A 19,496-nucleotide genomic window follows, 5' to 3' on the forward strand; every position below is an offset into this window, starting at 1 on the left:
GATTGGCTGGAGCCGGCTCTCGGTTCCGCCCTTGGAGCGGGGGTGGGTAGGAAAGGGAGAGGGCGGGCGCGCGCACCCGGCTCGCGGCCCCTCCGGGCATCTGTGATTGGTGCGCGCACGCGAGGGGAGCACGAGGCGTTCGCCCGCCGGGCGGGGGCTGAGCCTGAGGGCAGCGCTGAGGGAAGGTGAGAGGGAGAGAGGGAAGGAACGATAAAAAGGAGGGAGGGAGAAAGGGAAGGAACGAGAGAGGGAGAGAGGGGACACCTCACGATACTCTGTGCCGTGGAGCTGCTACCACTGGGTCCGCGGTGATGCGGTGCTGGATGGAGCTAGCACCCCCTCAGGCAGGGCTGGCCTTGCTTAGGGCTGCGCAACGCGCCGGTGTTATTCGCTCCGTGACGTGACACCAAAATATGTGGGAAATCTCCGCACGGTGCGAAGTCGGTCGCGGCAACCAACAATACGCTTATTTAAAGTCCGCTCCTTACTGAAAGTTACCGAGTTACTTAGTTACTGTGTGAGGGCCGGCTCATACCCTCGTGGTAAACTGATCTCTCGTGGAACGGGAGAGGATCGCGCCTGAACAGAAGGGTAAAGCTACGGGAGCAAGAATAATGTCTACACGCAGTGTTTCCGAGCTGAGTTTCTTATCGTTTTGGCATTGGAAATACGGTTTCCTGTTTGGGAAACGCCAGCACCTGCCTTACGGTCCTTCCCCCGCAGCAGCCGAGTGTGGGAGCGGTGATGTCACAGCCTGCCGGAGGAACCGCGGCTGTCCCGCCCCTCCAGCGGAGAGGCTGGGATTGTCGCCTAATATCTTATATCACCTCGTCATAAATGAGCAGTAAAGCAATAAATCCCTTCAAGCCTTGAACTACCTCTGCACTTCCCTGATTTATTTTTTTTTCTCCTTTGGCTGTTCATCCTTGATGGTCTTTTTCTGTATACGAGAGACTTGCGGCCTTTCGTAATAAAAGTTGCCATTATTGTGGTGATCATTGTTAAAACTGGGGATTGCTGGGTTGTGAGGGAGCTCCTGATAGGCTCCTTCCCTCACCCTTCCCCAGTCTATTTCACTGAACGGGCTACTCTCTCATTTTGTTGCATGCTTCACTTCAGCACTCTAGTGCTGGAAGACCCCCAAGGAGCCTATGGATCTTCTAGGAAATGGTAGGAAACCTCCAGAACTGGCTTTGGAACAGGCTTTGTGCTGGCAAAGCAGCTTCAGCACAACCAAAGCTGTTTTGACTGAGGCATACCAGACCCTAGTTAAGAGGAAGAGTGATGTCTGAGTTAGGGATGCCAAGGTGGGACAGAAGAGACAGAGATTTCTTTTGTCTTTATACCTCAGCTCTTCATTTATGAAATAAAATCCTTTAACTCAGGCACAGATTAGGATGCTGGAGAGGAGACATGCAGTTACTGCTGGAGATGACAATTCAGGACTGCAGAGGAGTCCTTTCTTTTTCAGGACCCTGTTCAAGTACCTGTCAACATTACTGATGTTGAATAGCTAAACAGAAAAAAAACATGTGGGAAGAAGTGGTGAAAATAGCAAAAAAAAAATTGCCTTACACACAGGCCCTTCTGTTTCCAAGTGCTCGAGCTTCACACTGGTTTGTCATGGTGGCATGAGTAACAGGACTTGGGGGTTTTTTCCTAATTAGAGTTATTTGACTGATTTTTTTTTTTCTAGATTACTATCAGAAAAGGCAGTAAAATCAGAGAAAAGAAACATTTGTTTTTCCTGGATATAGAGAAATCTACCCACTTTTATTAGACAAGAAAACTCCATCTTGTTGCTACTGCCATTTCACTGACAGTTGTCCAAAAGCTTTGGTTCAAAACCTCCAATAATCTCTTCCAATATATCAGAGAATTTAAAAGGAGATAGGAAAATAATGAACTATTTTTTTATAACCTTTTTATCACAACACACCCTTTCTTAGTGTAAGTTTAGCTTGGGTTTCAGTCCTTTAATGACTTCCCTTTTGATAAGGACCCTGGATCCATGTGAAGGCCACATGCGTGCTCCCTTTAGACTTTTGCTCTGCTCATGACACCTTTTATTGGTTTCATGCTTTCTTAGCAGTGAGCAACTCACAGCCATTCATTGTTGATTTTGCAAAAAGGGTGTAACTCACTTGAAAACAGTTGACTGTGTTTTCCAACAAACACAGTCTCTCTCCTGGGGAGCCACAAGAGTGGACAGCACAATAAAGGCAAGAACAAGATACTCCTAAGAGAACCTGTGATATGCATAAGGTGAATAATCATAAGGGACTGCTGGTTTAGTTGATATGAAAGCAAATAGATATGTTACTTGCCAAAATTATTTTTATTTCATTATGTCTAAAAGTAAATACTGGTTATTGCTTACGATTATGCTCATGTTTACATTGTGGGTAGGAGTTCTTTTAGCCGGGTACCCTGCATTGTGCATTTCAAGTGTGGTTGGTTGGAGTGGACAGGAAGCAATGTGGCAGCTGTGGCACAAACTTGTTCTGACTGAAATCCTAGGCAGCAGTGCCAGAGATATGAAGTCCATGGTCTGAAATCATGATTCAAAACTCAGCAGAGTATGTGGAAAGTTAGGAAAAGAAATCTGCTCTTATCCAAGAAAATTTTCTGCTGTTATCCAAGAACTTCCCCAGTTTGGCTCAAAGCATTCAGGAGGGGCAATGCACCAGAAATTTATATTGCTCTTCTTCATGCAGTATGCGTTAGACAGATCAACAGAGTGAGGTATTCTTCTTAGAGACCTACTGAGATGTGCTTGTCTTAAGTCCACATTCAAATAAAACAGGAAAAAAAGAAAACAAAACCATTTCTTCTACTTATATGTGCAATATTTTTCTTCTCCTGAGGAGGAATCAGTTACACTTAGGTAATACTTGTAATCGAATTTAACAAAATTAAGGCTTCTGCTAACTTCAGAATGTATTGAAACCTAAAAGACATCAGAAAAAAAACCCCAAAAACCTTAAAGAAGAGAATTAAGTACTGAATTAGTGGCTCAGAAGCTCCAAGACTGACTGACTGACTAAAGTACTGAACTTGGGTTTGTGAAGCCTGATTACCTACATTCTCAGAGCAACTGATGTCTGTTTCCATTTAGAAGCACATTGTTGTTAGGACCAATGCAATATCCTATCCCATGGATTAGTCAATCACCCAGCCATCTTCTTCAGTAATGGGAAAAGGCAAACTGTGTCTTCATGATCCTTATGTTGCATTTTACACCATAGCAACCAAGCTGCATTAGCACACTTTTGTAGCAGATGTGTGTTCTGTATTTATGTTCAACTTCTACCTCAATCTCATAGGTTAATTTGATGTAGCATTTAATAAATGAGACCTATTAAGAGAATAATTCCTCAGCTGCCTGTATCCCCTGGATAACCTGGCTTTAAAGCCTATGAAGGAAGTAACTGAGATAAGGAAGGTTAGGCTGCAGACAAACACATAATGACTAATTCTGCTGTAAGCAAGGCACAAGCTGGACTAAGCTCCCACTTCTTGTGTGAGCAGAGCCTTGAGACTTTGTATGACCTCTGCTGTCAGCATGGAGGGAGACAAAACTGCTCATCACAGAAATCTCCTTCCTCTCAGACAGTAAAACACATTTTCTTTCTCTGTAATTTACTTTGCCTTCAACTCCATACCATGAGCAAGTAATCTGTTAGTTCAATGGCTGAACAGAATATAATTGTAAGTGAATCCACTACGTCCTTTGAAGTAAAGGAGACACTTCTGCAAGTCTTGAAGGAAATTTCTATTTTTCATTGCCTGTGAGTGTGGCCTTAATCATATATTCAATCAGGAAATAGTCAATCATGTCTCTTGTCTATAACAAAATAATACGAGCCTTTTGTTAATTTATTAATTTGTAATTCAGTAAAGCTTATTGGAATATTTTTTCCCATTTTTTCTGTAAAACTTATATACCTGCAGCAAAGGGAACTGCTGTTGGATTGATGCAATTTTATGTGATTTTATTCACATCAATTGCATTGTTACAGCAGATATTTCTTATTGCTCACAAAAAAGCTAAGTCTACAATTCTCACTCATAAAGCACTCAACTTTCTGTCACAAGTCTCTCTCTTTTATTGCAAGCAGCAGCAGAATTTACTGGCAAGATCAAATGCCATCTAAGGCCAGATCTGCCACATGGCATGGAGAGAATGAGAGAGTGCAGATACTTCTTTCAGCTGGAAAGCTTGCAGGCATCATAATGGTAGTTGTTGATAATTGTTGATTCTTTATGGACCAGTAGCAGGTTGATAGTGAGTTTTTGAAGCTAGGCTGAGGCCAAGACTTAGACATGGCAACTGTGCAGTTGTTCCAGTCTGGGTGAGAGTTTGGGGCTGTCCTTGAATCCCTCTGCCTCTTGGCTTACCTCCTCAGTGCACTGCTCAGAGGGGAGCATTTTGCCATAGCAGAGTACTCCTAGACTAGTCCTGCATTCGGGTTGCACTTGGAGCAGGGAGCCTGCTTTTGTTTTTCAATTCCTTGGTTCTACATCTGGTAAAACACTTGCTGAATTTTAAATAAAAATGAGGGCTGCTGTTTCTTATTCCCTGTATCAACAGCCAAAAAAATGCTACTTTGAAAGACAGGGGTTCGGAAGGTTTGCAGGTTTGCAGTTGTGTTAGACACCTAGACAAGATGCAGCTGCAAGACAGAGGCTGCACACCTGTGCCCCTTTCCTCTTCCTCAGTGATAGGAAGGGTGGTGGGATCATGGCGGACAACATTCTCCTAGATCTGTGTCTCCAGCAAAAATAGTGCATGGAAAAGCAGAAAATAAGCAATCTAGGGAGAATAGGGGAGCATAATATTTCACTTAAAGCCCCCTTTGCTTGTCCCTTCCCAAAAGAATATGCATCTTCTGTGCTTTGACGCTGTGAGACAGAGAACTTCAGGACTAAATTTGAGACAATCATAGGTTGTTTCATTTTCCTGCTGTGTTTTTTAGTTTCCATCACAAAATACTAGCAAGAAACCGAGGTGCAACTTTGGCCCTTGAAGTATACCTGCCAGAGCATACAGGGTTAAGGAGGGTAGAGGGGAGGGATTTACCCTAGGCACTGCTTGGTGTTTGTGTCTCCTGTGAATGCAAGGGGTGTGTTCCACCAGAAAGCAGCCCTAGGAAAGGATAATATGCTCATTCATTTGCTGTGTTGGTCTAAGGTAACCACAGAGACCTAGAGCTTGTACAGTGCCAGGTACTCCAAGCAGTACACTAAGATAACATTACCTGGCCCTAGTCCCAGAGAATGACTTTTCCCAGAGTCAAATTGACCAAGCCTTTATTATATTACAAGATGCTTAATTTCTTACTCTGCACTAATTTGGGCTTATTGAAGAAATATATCTGGGAAACTTTCTTAGGATCTCAGATTTAAAAATCCAGTAGTAATAAGCTAAATATTCTCTTATGTCTTTTAACAACTGTAGCCTCGACACTCCTGGTTGTGACATGTACTGTGGTGCAACACCAGCTTCAGATGTAGCTGCAACCCACAGAACAATACACCATGACGTGAGTATCACTTTTAAATACAGGCTCTCCAACATCTGCTTTACTTTTGGACAAGAGTCAAACTCTTCTACGGCCCTATCCCAGCACCACCCCCCACAATCCCGACAGAGTTCAAGAGTGCAGCCACGAAACCTCTGTCAAACGGGATTCTTGTAGCAGCCTCCCTCCCCAGCCTGGGGACTGCACAGAAATCCCCTTGCGAGGGAGTCCCTCCCAGCCTATGCTCAAAGAAGAAGAGTTGCTATAGTAACCAGTTCTCTACCTGCACGGAATTGGCTCTCTCTACCCTCTTAATCTTCTGTGGTTTTATTAGTTGTGAGCGAGAAGCAGCTTGTCAGGTCAGGGCTGTGCTTGGTTCTGCAGGCTGGAGGAATGTGTGGAAGGCACTGGTGGGGGCAGGGGGTCCTCACCCATCAGGTGGTTGTTGCTTGCTAACTTTGCTTGCTGAAGAATGTCCTGTGTGAGGGTTGCCAGCACTGGCCTTTTGTGACAGAGTCACATGAGCTGCAGAGGAACAGGCGCTTTGCTTCCCCTTCCTGCCCCAGCTTGTGCTGGAACCCTACTGCTACCTTGTCCAAGAACAGACCTGCCACTTGCCATCTGTACCTTCCTTGCACATCCTTTGTAGCCTCACTGGGATAAATTTCAGTGGAAAAAGAAACTGAATACAGTTTCTTTTCTTTGATAACACATTTTTGCAACTCTTCCTAGGGTTAAAAATTACTGGAAAACACTGAGAAAATTCTAAACTATGCTAAATTGTATCTTTTCCAATATGTCTGCTGTGGCCAGGCATTAGACTAATAGTTTTCTGCATTATGAATTCCCGTGTGGAAGTGTATAGCTGGGAGCCAAACAAGGAATAACATTCCAGACCCACCTCTAGTTCTGCCTGTGCAACATGGACAAATTGTCTGCACAAGGTGGGGCGTGCTCCCCTGACAGGAAGCGGACTCAGGAGGGTATGATGTGGTGACTAGGGAGGGAGAAAAAAGCCACAGAAATAACTACTGTAGATGTAGTTATGGCCACTAATAAAAGGCTGCAGAGAATCATGTAGGACAGAGCAGGTAGTGCACTATAACAAGGCACCAGGCACTGTCACTGCTTGTGTAAAATGCTCAGAGTCTGTGTGAAGGACCCAAAAGCATTGACTGGACACTGGGACAGACTAGGCAGGAGCAAGCCAACTAGAAGACTTCCTTCTCATGTTCATGTAGCTGCCATTACCATGATAGTAAATGGTCTATATTTAAGTACAACACAATAAAAAGATTCCAGAACACACCCACATCAATATGTTGCTTGAAAAACAGCCAGTAGTAAAATAGAAATGTGCATACATTTCTAAAACATTTCAAAATTTATTATTGATCCAAATAATGAGGTAGGTCACTGACTAGTCTTAGAATGATTTGGACTTCTAAAATACCTTTTTTTCCACTCTGTTTTTACTTGTTATGCAACAATTCACTATGCTAAGCATGCATAGCAATGGACTAATAGCAAGCTGAAATAACTGATTTGTGATGGAACTTGCAACTCCAGTACTGCTGGTTATTCAAGCAAGGTGCAGTTTCCCCCTATGTTAGGATGTAAAAAGGTGCATTCCAGATATGGTTTCCAGACACCATAGTTTTGACTCAGGTACTGATTATACTTAAGCAATTGGCATTGCTTTTATGGCATCCTGGCAGTTTCCCATTTAAGACAAAGAATGGTTTCTAGCTGGTTATTTCCTCATGGGCCATTAAACCTCTAACAGTCAGCATAAGGAGGTGGCAGAGGGAAGTTTTGGAATCTTTGGGGAGCCAGGCCTGCAGCAGTGGTAGCAGTGGAACTCTGCCTGGGGCAAGACATATGTTCTAGGCAAGAGCTTCACCTATTCACCTCACTCAAACCCATTTGTTCCTTGCCAGTGATAACAATTAGCAGTCTGAGGTTAAAGAAAGGTCATTGAGTTAGAAAATTATTCGGAATAGACACAGTGTGATTATTCATGGTGAACTGACTGCCAAAGACTAGGTCACTGGACTTGGAGCACACACGTGGAGGGCAGACAGAGTAAACACAGAAGGGTCACCAAAACAAAGAGGTTTGAGCATTTCAGGGGCTGGCTGTGTTCTTCCTCACACACATGCACACACAGTGATAGCCTGAGACCTAGAAAACTACAGGTCTTGTCTGTTTTACATAGACACTGACAATTTCTTAGCCTATGTGATGGGATTTAAATCATATTGCTATTTATAGGAGGAAACACATAATTCTAAGTTTTCTGTGCTCATCTATTTTATATATATATATATATATATATATATATATATGTTTAAATTCTCTCAAAAGAGCAAATAACATTTTTTAAGTCAGTCCTCTGACCTAGTATCTTTGACTAACAATATCTTGTTATTGTACAGGTCTTTAGACTTTCAATAATATTTGATTGCTATATTGGCATAAAATGAGTGGAGTGGATTTTTGTGTGAAACACTCAAAATCATTCAGATGAATGGCCTTCCTTCAGAAACAGTCACTGATAATGCCTGGGAGGTGAGGGTAACTTTATAGACAGCCAGAGTGATATTGTGATACACCTAAACTACCTAAACATAACAGCTGTAGACTGGTTTTTGACCCCAGAATTAAGCTGACTGTTAATTATTACCAGAATAGTGCTGTACACTACAGAGCTTTTTAATGTAAAATTTTTTAAGTAACTAATTTAATCCTAATTTGCTTCCATTTTGAAACACTCATTATAACAATTACTCATGATAACTATAAAGGACTGGTCACCAAGAAATTAATCTAGGTTAGAAACCCTCTGGAAATAGAATGAAACCCACTGCCTCTTTAAGCAGAGCACATAGTACTCAGTTACAGGTATTTAACAGATTTATTAATTAAATGCAACATGACAGAATTAATTTCCCCTTTCCATTCTGATGATAACATGTGCCGACTGAATTTACAAATCCAGTTTGTTATGTATTAACCAGTCATCTGGGAATCTGATTGAGTAACACAGCAGTTGTTGCAATACCAAGACTGCCATATAAATCATGCCTGAGTCCTAAGTCAATATTGGTTCAAATATTGATTCCCATGAGAGATAGGGCTGCAGTTGAAGAGGTTACAGGTGCTGACTGAACCACTTCAGAGGGGACTGCTCCCTCTGTGCTCATTTGAGATCGACATCAAAGTGATCACTTCAGTTTGAATTCACAAGAACAGAGCATTTGCCTTCACTTTTGATACTGACACTCTCTATCAGAAGCTAGTTTTGATGTGCTAAAATCAAAGGTATAACATCATGTTTAAGTACTAAGTTATTCAGTTATTTACACTCCAGAGAGATGTAACATCTGGGAAGAGGAGAGTGAGACACAAGTTATTCTTTACGGGGCAGTAAAAGCAGGAAGGGACTATATGCAGGTACCTTTTCCTGCTTATAGATTCCTGCTTATATATTTTGCTACACGAAACCAAATGCACAAGCAGAAAAAGGAATGTGAAGTTAAGAAAACATTGAACATCAAAATGAAAAACTGTCTTCAATACTTTAGAAAATAGGAATCTCTCATCAGTTGGAGGAAGCTCCAAGCTCCAAGCAGTTGGAAGGGAAAAGGAGTGCAGCATCCAGCTGGTTTTTGCTTTAACAAGAGGTACTCTAACAAGAGCCACATCTACACAGGCAATCTGCTCTTCCATTGCAATACAGTGGTTTCCCTTGCTTAGCCTTGAATCCCAACTGTTCTGAGTAGGACAAGCACTGATCCTTCTGGATACGTTTCACAGTTAGAGATCTAAACGAGAATGAGTTTCCCCAGTCTCTTGGGCACTGCTGTCTGGGCAAGTCCTTAGGCAGCAGTTAGAGAAAAAAGCATGTATATTCCATTCAAACCAGTCTGTATCAGTGGACTATGAATAACGTAAGCCAGGTGCTCTAAATCTTCATGTGTTGTAGATACGCTTTTTAAGAGTAGCTCTGTAGTTGCAGTATTGACTAAATAAGTTGCTAAGAAAATGGTTTATAACACAAAAATGAAGATCCTCTTCTGAGCAATTTCAGATAAGTACATTTACATAAAAACAGCTCAACCTGGCCTACTTCTATTTCTTAGAATAGCTCATTGTTTCTATTATTTAAAGGCACAGAAAATAATTCTATGCATTATCTTGGCTTTCAGACTAACACTGTTTTCTTAATAATATTTTTAACAACTCTGTTGGAATCAATGCTTAGAGCATTGCACCACACAAGACACGATGTAAATTATAACATTTGGAAGTAAATAATACCTAACTAGGCACTGAATTCAGGCTAATTAAAATAATAGAATATGCTGAGCTGGAAGGGACCCATGAGAATCATAAAATCCAACTTCTGACTGCATGCAGAGCAACCTTAAAAAAGGCTGAACAATCTAAGCGTGTTGCCCAAATGCTTCTTGAATAGCGACAGGCTTGGTGCCATGGCCACTTCTCTGGGAAGCCTGTTCCAGTGCTTAAGCACCCCTTCAGTGAAGAACTTTTTTCTAATATCTAACTAGCCCAACAAAACATTCTCTAGGTGACATCTTTACTGTGATATGCTTTCCACAACACCATAGCACTGAGCAGAAAATTGTCCCTTGAACTCTGTGCAGACTCTCCTTGCCATGGACACATCCCATGCATGCCGAACTGAATACTTTTGGCCTGCAGTATCTGCTGTGGTTGAGCCTCCCTATACTCCATGGAATGAAGAACAAAGTAAATTCAGTTATCCCTCCATTCCTTCTAATTGCCAATATCTGTAAGACAAAATGCCTACATGTATCATTCCTCAGCACGTTGTGCAATTTCAAACCCCTTCCTTACAAATGTAGTTGAGAGATTGCTCTGCACAATATCTGTGCACGAATTGCACAATTGGTTCCTTTGTCCACTGGTTAACAAACTAGTGAGATGTTAAGGGTCATTTTTGCTACTGCAATCCAGCCTCTGCAGCTGAAACAAACATGGTGGTTCCCAGCTTGTTGTAGCCATATTTTTTCCCCTATATCAGTCACAGGAATTCAGTTTGCCAGTCCTCTTCAAAATGAGCTTCCTTTTTGGGACAGGATTTGGCCAGGTGGATGTCTGCCTGAGCTTCTCTTCAAACTTCTGGGCCTGGCAAATCCACCGCCTTGGAAGAGCAAAGGACATCCAGCGGCAGCATATGGGACCTCTCTGTCGTGAATTCCAGTAGGACATCAGGAATCTCAGCTATACAGCTCATCAAAACATGCCATGCCTCACAGCCAGACATCTGATGATGCACGGAGTGATTCACTGCTGCATCTGGGCAGGAGGATGAGAGGGACCACAGCACTCATTCCTCCGCATATCACTGTGGGATCTGTGCCCCAGCGGCCTGGGAAAGCTTGTGCTGCCATTTGGAGAAATGCCAGCAGCAGATTCAGCAGCAGCTTGGAGAACCAAAGCTGCATGGTACCCAATAGAATCACAGCTACATTAGGCAAACGCTGAAACAACTAATTTAGGAACTAACTTCAGGAAGTGCTGCTCTGGACCCCATGTGCACCTTTTCTGCTGAGAAAAACAAAAGATCTCCTGAGCTGCTTTGCATTTCTCAGCACCACATGAGAGCGAAGAAAGTATTGTAAGGAAGGTGTGATTGATTGTTGTGTCATTTCCTCCCTCCCTCCCCTTCTCTAGTGCTGGGTTCAAGCGGGCAATTTTGTACCAGTGACACAGCCATTACTTTATGTAGAGGATTTTCTCCCAGCTTCGCAACAATAGCATATAAGAGTAGCGTGCTTTCTGGGCATGCAAAGTATCAAAATACTCTATCTCAGCAATTGGCTCTGCTATGAGAAATAATTCTAGATCATCAACCATTTCAAGCAAAAATTTTTATAATTCCAGGTTTGCACAAGAACAGGAAAAAGTCCTACTTAATTTTGACTCCAAGCACAATATCTGTAGGATTCCTGTCACTCAGAGGTTTTAGGACTGTTTACAGAGCATTCAAAGAAGAATAAGCTCTTCCAAACATAAGTCCTAAATTTCTTTTCTTATTCCTACACATAGATTTTGCCACACATTGTTTTGCAAGGCTCTTTGAAACCTGCATTTATGCTAAATGAAGAGCCAGTGGATAAGGTTTTTTTTCTTTGTGGAATAATGAAAAAGCCTATTTAAACCTTTGTAAGAGGTTTCCTTCTTTCACGTGTGCATGCCAAGGCTATGGCTGCCAAGGCTATTGCTAAGAAGGGCTTGATTCAGGGATGGATAAGTTGCTTAGCTCAGTGACAGGGTGTGCAGGATGTCAGTAAGATACTCCCCATGCAGAATATTTGAACTGTGCAGCTATCTTCTTGTCTTGTGACTAGAAAATTGTACAAGAGGACAATTCCCCTCCTCCTGGAGGTTCATTGTTGAGAACATGACGACAAACCCACAGCCACATAGTGTGTCAACACAAGAGCAGAACCAGGCCACCTCTTCCCTGTTATTAACCTGTTTGGTTTGGGACATCCTATATTTGTCTTTAGAAGGACACCAGTGTCCCCTTACCTTCCTGGCCATTGCTGTTCCCTGGCACAGCCCCAGCAGTCCTGTTATCCCAAGGAGGTGCGAGGCAGAGGTCCAGCAGTGATGGCACCAGGTTGGGTCAGGACATTCTGGCACTTGTGCATGACCAGTCTGTCAGTGCAGCCTGAGGGATGCTGCCTCTTGCTGCCCTTCAAAATCATTCCTCGTGGCTGCATGGCTGCATGCCACAGTAAGACACTGCTCAGTTAAAGTTCAAACTGAGTTTGTAGCCAAAAAAAACAGCTCCTGGTCCCTTTCTGTCCTGGATTAGAATGACTTCAAAACAAATAGGGTGACCTCAAAAAACAAAAATAGAAGTGCTCTGCAGCCATCACCTGCCTTCCTAGAAAATTCAATTTCCATCATTTGCACCTACTGGCAAGCCCCACAGGAGCTTCAGTTTTGTAAGGCTACAGAGTCCAGCAAGCCAGCCCTGAAATGGATGATTTCCTGCCTGCAATGTTTAGTCTCCCACACTGAAGCCTACAGGCTTCACCCATGTTACACCCATTTTTCCCTATTGAAAAACCATCCATCTTTGTGCAAAGTTGGTAGAGTCACAACCTGAAAAGGATTTTTTTTCTTAATAGGTATTTCATTTAGACTTTTATTGTGATCTACATCTTCCTTTCACAGTGCAGAATGACTTAGGTCTTAGGATCTCCTCTAGGATTTTATTACACCAAGGGTGGGATTTCACCTGTGTTTCGGCTCAGCCCAAACTCCTGTGGGCAGTCAACAGCACCAAGGACAAGGTTCACTTAACCTGAAAATTCTTCAAACAACTGCTAGTTTCTTTCCTTTGGCTATTATAAGAACCCAGACTGGCTAGGTTGGTGTACACCTCTACTTTGCAGATATCTAGAATGATGATGTACACCATGGAAAGTGACTCTGAATTCTTTTTGAACAGGATTTACCCTCCTGATTATATTCTCACTGTTCACACAAATGAAGGGAAAGCTAAGCATGCCAGGAGAATGCTCTTTTGTTCCAGCAGGAGGGCCAGACTTTCTTTTGGTTTGTAACCTTTGCAGCAAGGTTTCTTTCTTTTAAAGGAGAAATATATGAGATTAGAGCCACCTAAATTCTGTATACTCCTCAACACCTTGGGTGAGACAGTCTCTGTTTTGTCCTTAAAGAGCATTTGCGCTCCAGAGAGATGCAAAGTGCTCGCACAAGGATCAGTCCATGTGTTTTCCCAGTTCTGGCCCTTACAGGGGCTTTTTGGTGAGACACATCATTTGTCTTCCTTGGTTCCAAACTTGGCAATTTGTTTGTGATACAGCCCCCTGAAAACAACAGAAGACTGTCATGCAAATACAGATGAAGAAGAGGTAGCAACTGCTAGAGGCAGCAACACTTAGCTGTGAAAAGTCTACTATGTCTTAATGTCAGAAACAAGCTAGGACAGAAGGGAGCTGTTGCAGATTTGCACTGGGAGGGTGGGAATGTATGTTGGCCTGCTGGGAAGAGGGCAGAGGGCCTGTTTTCAGATGATGGCCAGGATTAGGTAGACCAGGTTGTTTGGGGAGGGATGAAGGTGTCTGTGTCTCCTTGTTTCTTCAGAAAAGAGCTAGAGAAGTATCAGCATCAGCACAGAGATTGAGCACACATGCTGCAAAGGCAGAAAGGATGGTATTTTCTGGTTTAGCCTAGTTGTTGCTTTTGGCTGATAACCAGTAAAAATAAAACTTTACTGTTATTATTACCACATTTGAGAGATCAGTGTGAAGGACAATCCTGCCACCAGATAGAGAGTAACACAGGAGAGAATCTAATTGCTCCCTCCTATCCTTTTCTCTTAGACTGTGCTAAAATGATAACACTTCCTTATCTGCAAACTAACAATAGCTCTGCAGCAGCATAGGAAAGTTAAACAGGCCTTGAGTCAAGGGGATGTAGAGATTACCCCTAGGCACTGACTAAAGTTATAGACCACATATTCTTCTGGGGGAAAAAGTCAACCTGCAAAAGGAACAAGTTTTGAGGTGTTACTCACTTAAAACTGTAGTCCTGTGGCTCATCATATTCCACCTTCAAATATCTCCCCCAGGTGCTGGTGACGGGCTAGCAAGATCACAGACATGAAGTTTTTTGTCTTTAGATCAGAATGTATCCCCTGTCAATAGCAGATAATGCTCTAGCAGTGGATTTTATCAGTGCAACAACAAAAATAGGAAAGAAACCCTGACACTGAGCCAGCCATCAATAGGCAGGCACAGCATGGTGACTGATCTAACATGCCCCCAGGAGCTGTCCTGCTATGGAGAGGTTTCCTGCACATGGCAGGACAGGGAATAAGTAAGCTGGGAAATTCCTGCTCTTTTATTTATGTTCAGAATCAGGTAGTTTGCAGCTGAATGGTAAATTCTTTCAAAGCATACTTCAAGGAAACACAGAAATGTAGCTTGGAGCATGTAGTTTCCTTGCTAGAACTTCATTAACTGAATAACTCCACTGCATCACGCTAAGCAAAGTAGAATCCCTCTACTTCTTAGAAAGCTTTTGTGCTGCTAGTTACTGAAATCACAGAGAATATGTTTTGCATTGTACTTGTATGATTCTCCTCCCATGCTATATCAACTTATTTAAAATATTACAGATTTCTGAGGAGGGCTTTGTTCCAAGATGTACTTTTAAAATGTTCTTAGTTTTCCTCTCTGTGAGGTGTGTGGTGTGCTCTTCCACATCCACCCTTTGGCCTTGAGAAGCCAGTCCCTTAACAAACCGTGCCACGCTCTGTTTGTTTTAGTAATTCTTACCCAAGGTCTTTATCTTAGAATCCTGTTTGTGCAGCTTTGGACAAGATTCAGTACTTGGAGGGGAGGGTGAATGAGGTGGGAAAGATTTTTTAGTGCCTTTAGTATTTAATATGTTATCTCACCTGTGACTATTAAGTAGATGATTTACAAGCTTGTTGACACTGAGATGGTGTGAGTTTCTGCCCCTTACAGTAGATGCAAACACAACTTGAAAGAGCAGCTACAGGAGGGGTAAGGGCTACAGAGAAGTACAGTTTCCAGCCTGTGCACAAAGCACCCAGGGAATCTTTGGAGAAAATGCCGTAGTTGGTAGCCCACTGCAAGCCCTTCACCTGCTCCTGGCAGATCTGTTCACAACAGCAGCACTCTAAAATCACATCCATCTTCTCTTGCAGCTGTAAATTCACAGCCTACAGTGCTACTTCACACAGCAAATTTACTAATGAGAGTTGTATGTCAGTCCCTGAGCAGGACACGCTTGCCGAGGCCAGGCTGCTGCAGCCTGAGCAGCCTGAGCTGCTGCTGTGGGAGCTTAGCAGCACAGTGCAGGAATGCCTGGAATGTTTCAGTCAGCAGGTACTTCAGAGATCCTTCTCTAGGAAATGCCTGCACTTCTCATAGAAGTAGCCCACTGCCCCTCTGAGACAGTAACAGTGGGCTCCCTCTTCTCCCCTCCAAGCCCCACACAAATCAGAAATTTCCCTCCAGCTCCAGTGTTAGCCCCAGCTCCCCTTTGTGAGGCAAAATCACCATGGGAAACAAAAATTCCACAAATCAGCAACATACCAGTGTCTTTCTAAACATGCTGTGGGTCTGGATACAACCTTGGAAGGCAGGCTGGATCATTTTAGAGAGTGATCCCCTCCATAGCTGTGGGGCCAAATTGCTTGCAGCCCATCAATTCAACAGCTTCCAACAGCCAGAAAAAGAAGTTGCTCATCTGCCTGTTTCAGGCAAGAAAAGCTATCATAGTTTTAAAGACCATGTCTGCTTTTGTAATAATCTTTCCTATGCTGTCTCCATCTTCCCCTACTTATCCAACACTGAAACACCTTGCAGACACTATGAGTTAAATTTTCTGATGAGCACTTCTCTGATTTCCTATATCTTTAAAACTTCCCACCTCTGCAAACCAGTGCTTGGTAAAAGACCTTTGTCCCTACCACACTAATCACCAGCCCAGCATATCAAGGACTTGCTCTCCAGTGTCTAGGGCTGTTGTGGGAAGGGAGATACAGTATGGAGCCTTCTTTAACACATCCTAAAAGCACTTTCTGAACTATTTAACTGTGAAATACCTCCGTCCATTGGATTAATTATTTTCATTTCTGGACAGATAAAATGACTGTCAAGAAACATATTTTGCTCATTCATAATTGGTTAAAAAACTTCACTTCTAGAAAGGAAGAATGTAAATCACTGTAGCTGGCATTTAAATTGACAAAATGGGTAGAGGAGTCAATTTGAGGGGAAATGAAGGCAGGGCTAGTTGCCAACTTAGCAGTGCAAACCTCTGGAAAAACACCCATCAATAACATCTCCTTTCTTGTCTCCAGGTTCACTTGCATTACTTGAAACAAGATGCCATCAACCAAATCAAATACTTGAGGTTCTATACCACCATCTGCCCCCATTCATGAGATTTGAGTTAGGAACATACGACCAGGGACAACTGAATCAGCTATTCCCAAATACCTTTTAGTCACCCTGTGCAAATTAAAGTCTCCTAAGTAAGCTGTAGATACATATCTTGTACACAGGCAGGATGTGCAGAATCTTCTGCAAGAAGAATTAACGCAAATTTTGGTGTTTCATACACAGTTGCAGGCACAGTTAACTGACTTGCTGAATATAAAATATTAATTTAATATATAAATATGAGAGGAAGGAAGAAATAAATTCACTTAACTCTAATTTTCTCTATGCTGGCAATCTACTAAAATCCAATAATCTTGATTTTCAAAGGAGAGATTCCTCCAATGTTCAACCCATTTGTTGTCACTGTTGACCTATAGCACTAGCAGAGGGCAGCTCAATTCTCCCCAGGCATGTAGGGCAGTTGGAAAGGCTTGTTGGATAGGATGCCTCCATTTGAGTATCGTGAAAGCACACCTGAGAAAGCTGCTGCTGCCTGGGGCTCAGCAGGAAAGGGGCTCTGCCAAAGCCATCGGGCTGGGGATCCCCCAGGATGGCAGTTAGAGACAGACAGAGCTGCAGGCCTGGGTACCGAAGCTGCAGCCCCAGCACTGCTGACAGGTGGGTGGCACTCCCAGCTGGAACATCCAGGACTGTAGTGTGCCAGGCAAGCTGCCTTGGCCAGGTCTCCCAAATGCTGTACCCAGAGACAGACTGTACAGAGCATGCCCTGCACAGAGAACACCGCTGTTGTGCTGCAGCTACTCCTCTGGGACCCAGTGTCACGCACAAATCCTGAGCAAAGGGAGAAATCCATATGCCAAGGACACATCTAGAGAAGCGCTGAACTGCAACAGGATGGGCAGAGCCCAGTCAGGTGCTTCCTGTTCGCTTTGTACTCCCGTAGGCAAGAGAATCCATCCTCAACTTTTCCCTGAAGCAAAGCTGAGTAATGGGGCCCTACCTAGATTGCTAAAGGAAAAGTAGAGCCTGTCCTCCATGTACACTGGAATGAACTTGAGGATAAAGGTAAGAAACAGCCACCTGAGCTCTTGCATACCACTTCTGGGGCTCAAGAGAGAGTTACATCAGCAAAATTAGGGCAGCTTCAAGGTTTTGTAAACTCAACAGTGCACAGACATCCACACTACAGGCTTTGTTGAACCTGCCAAGTGTGTGGTGGAGTTGATAGGACAAATTTCACTCAGTGTCTCAGTGGGTCTGCCACTGACTAGAACTTCAAAGAAGATGAAAAATGTTACCTGCTCAGACTAGTTTGCATGGAAGGTGCCACAAATGTTAGAGGAGGAGTTAATTTGACATGTCTTAACTTGTACAGAGAGAGGAATTTCCTTTAAATCATTATCAGTCTACCACTCATAAAATCTCAGATTTCTGTTTGTGCACGACACTACTTCAAACAAAGGCATTATACTGTATGTATAGTTAAAGTCCAGACTCTGGGGAACTGCAAAATTCATCATCTTCTGAGGAAATGGCTTCTAGAAGAAAACCCAGCTGTGGAGAAAGGGCAAAATTTTTCACCAGATTGGGAGAGGAAACAGAAAAATCCCTTACTCTTGTATTTCTGCTTTCTACCACATGGTGTGATTGTTTATGTCTTTCACTGCATGAGAAGATGGTTGCACAGTTGTCTGGAAATCTCAGTGCAAGGTCCTTCTGGCTCAGCACAGTTGAGTCTCGTTAATCTTTCCAAGGTCTCCCCTTTCCACTGTCTGTTGCCCTTCCTTCTCCTGAGCCATCACTGTCTGTTATTCTCTCCTGCCAAGGTCACTCTTACCTCTGTGCTTGTTCCATTCTTTCTACCTTTTCCCCCTTTCTCCTGTTACCATCTTTCATGAAAATGCCACTCACCTTCTCTGTTGTCTCTTGCTAACTCATACAGTCTTTATCCCTTTCCAGTGCAGCTGAAAGGCAGGACACTGATAGAAATAGGAGAAACAACAGCTTTCAAACATGGCTACTGGACCAATGTTTCTGCTGTCCCTCATAAGTGGAAGTCTTTGCAAAGAGACTTTGCCTTTCTGCTCTGGGTGAAGACATTGTGTTCTCACACAGCATCTCAGTTTGTAACAAAAAGGTTTGTACATGCTGACTGTAAGAGCAGAGGAGAGACAGAGCAGGAAGGGCTGGGAGGCTGTGTCAGTTTGAACTGCAGCAAATAGTACTTCCAGCTGGGAATAAGGGCAGTCCATGGTGTCAGCTGCTCTGTTTCTGATTCACAGCTCAGGAGGCCTCTATTTTCCAGAGCCTCATGTTCAGCAGGTAGCGTGGCACGTGCACTTCTGCAAATGCCAAAGCAGACAAGCAATGCTCACTCACTGGCAGTGGTCTGGCTATTCATATTCCAAAATTAGGGATTCAGCTCTATCCCTGCATGCTGAGTGCAGCAGCTTAAAGCACTGTCACCACCCTTGCTGCATAGTTTGCTCTCAGTGCATGAGTGACATAGGGTGTCCTCTCAGTGCCCCAGAAGCAGGACAATAGCACAGGATTTACAGAGCCTGAGGGAATGATTTGCTGGAGCATACAGTGTTGGCCTGGTGCCACTACCATGGAGGGTCAAATCAGCCACTGGCTTGTGAAGCAGCTGGTATTATTGAAAAATGCCACCCTTGGGCTCTGTGAACTTGGGCTGCTTTCTCTATCCCACAATAGAATTGAAAACATCTTTCATCTGGAGACGATGGGCAGTAGAGAAGAGCTATCTAAACAAATGTCCTCTTCTTCCTTCTTCTTTCTTCTTAATAGCACTTGGGAATGTGCCCTTTAACCAGACTCCTACACAAACTGACAAAATCACAACCCTTTAAACAGGAACTGCTTCCCTACATAGATTTGTATGCGAGTAAAAGGGAGAGAGCCCAGCAGTTGTCAGAACTTATCTAAGGCCACATCCAAAACTTCAGCTGAACTTGGCTTCTTGCAAGAACCTATCCTGTTTGGT

The 19,496-nt window shown here is 43.2% G+C and overlaps 1 long non-coding RNA gene across 2 annotated transcripts in view; it reads left to right on the top strand.

Moving 5' to 3' along the window:
- The first annotated feature begins 95 nt into the window (after window positions 1–95).
- Window positions 96–19,496, top strand: part of LOC136557660 (uncharacterized) — a 35,592-nt gene continuing 16,191 nt past the window's right edge. For both annotated transcript variants that reach the window (XR_010783785.1, XR_010783784.1), the window contains exons 1-3: window positions 96–185; window positions 5,462–5,546; window positions 10,652–11,202. This is a non-coding gene — a long non-coding RNA (uncharacterized lncRNA). The remainder of the gene's footprint in view (window positions 186–5,461; window positions 5,547–10,651; window positions 11,203–19,496) is intronic.

Source organism: Molothrus aeneus, chromosome 6, assembly GCF_037042795.1.
Source record: "Molothrus aeneus isolate 106 chromosome 6, BPBGC_Maene_1.0, whole genome shotgun sequence".
Lineage (NCBI taxonomy): Eukaryota > Metazoa > Chordata > Aves > Passeriformes > Icteridae > Molothrus > Molothrus aeneus.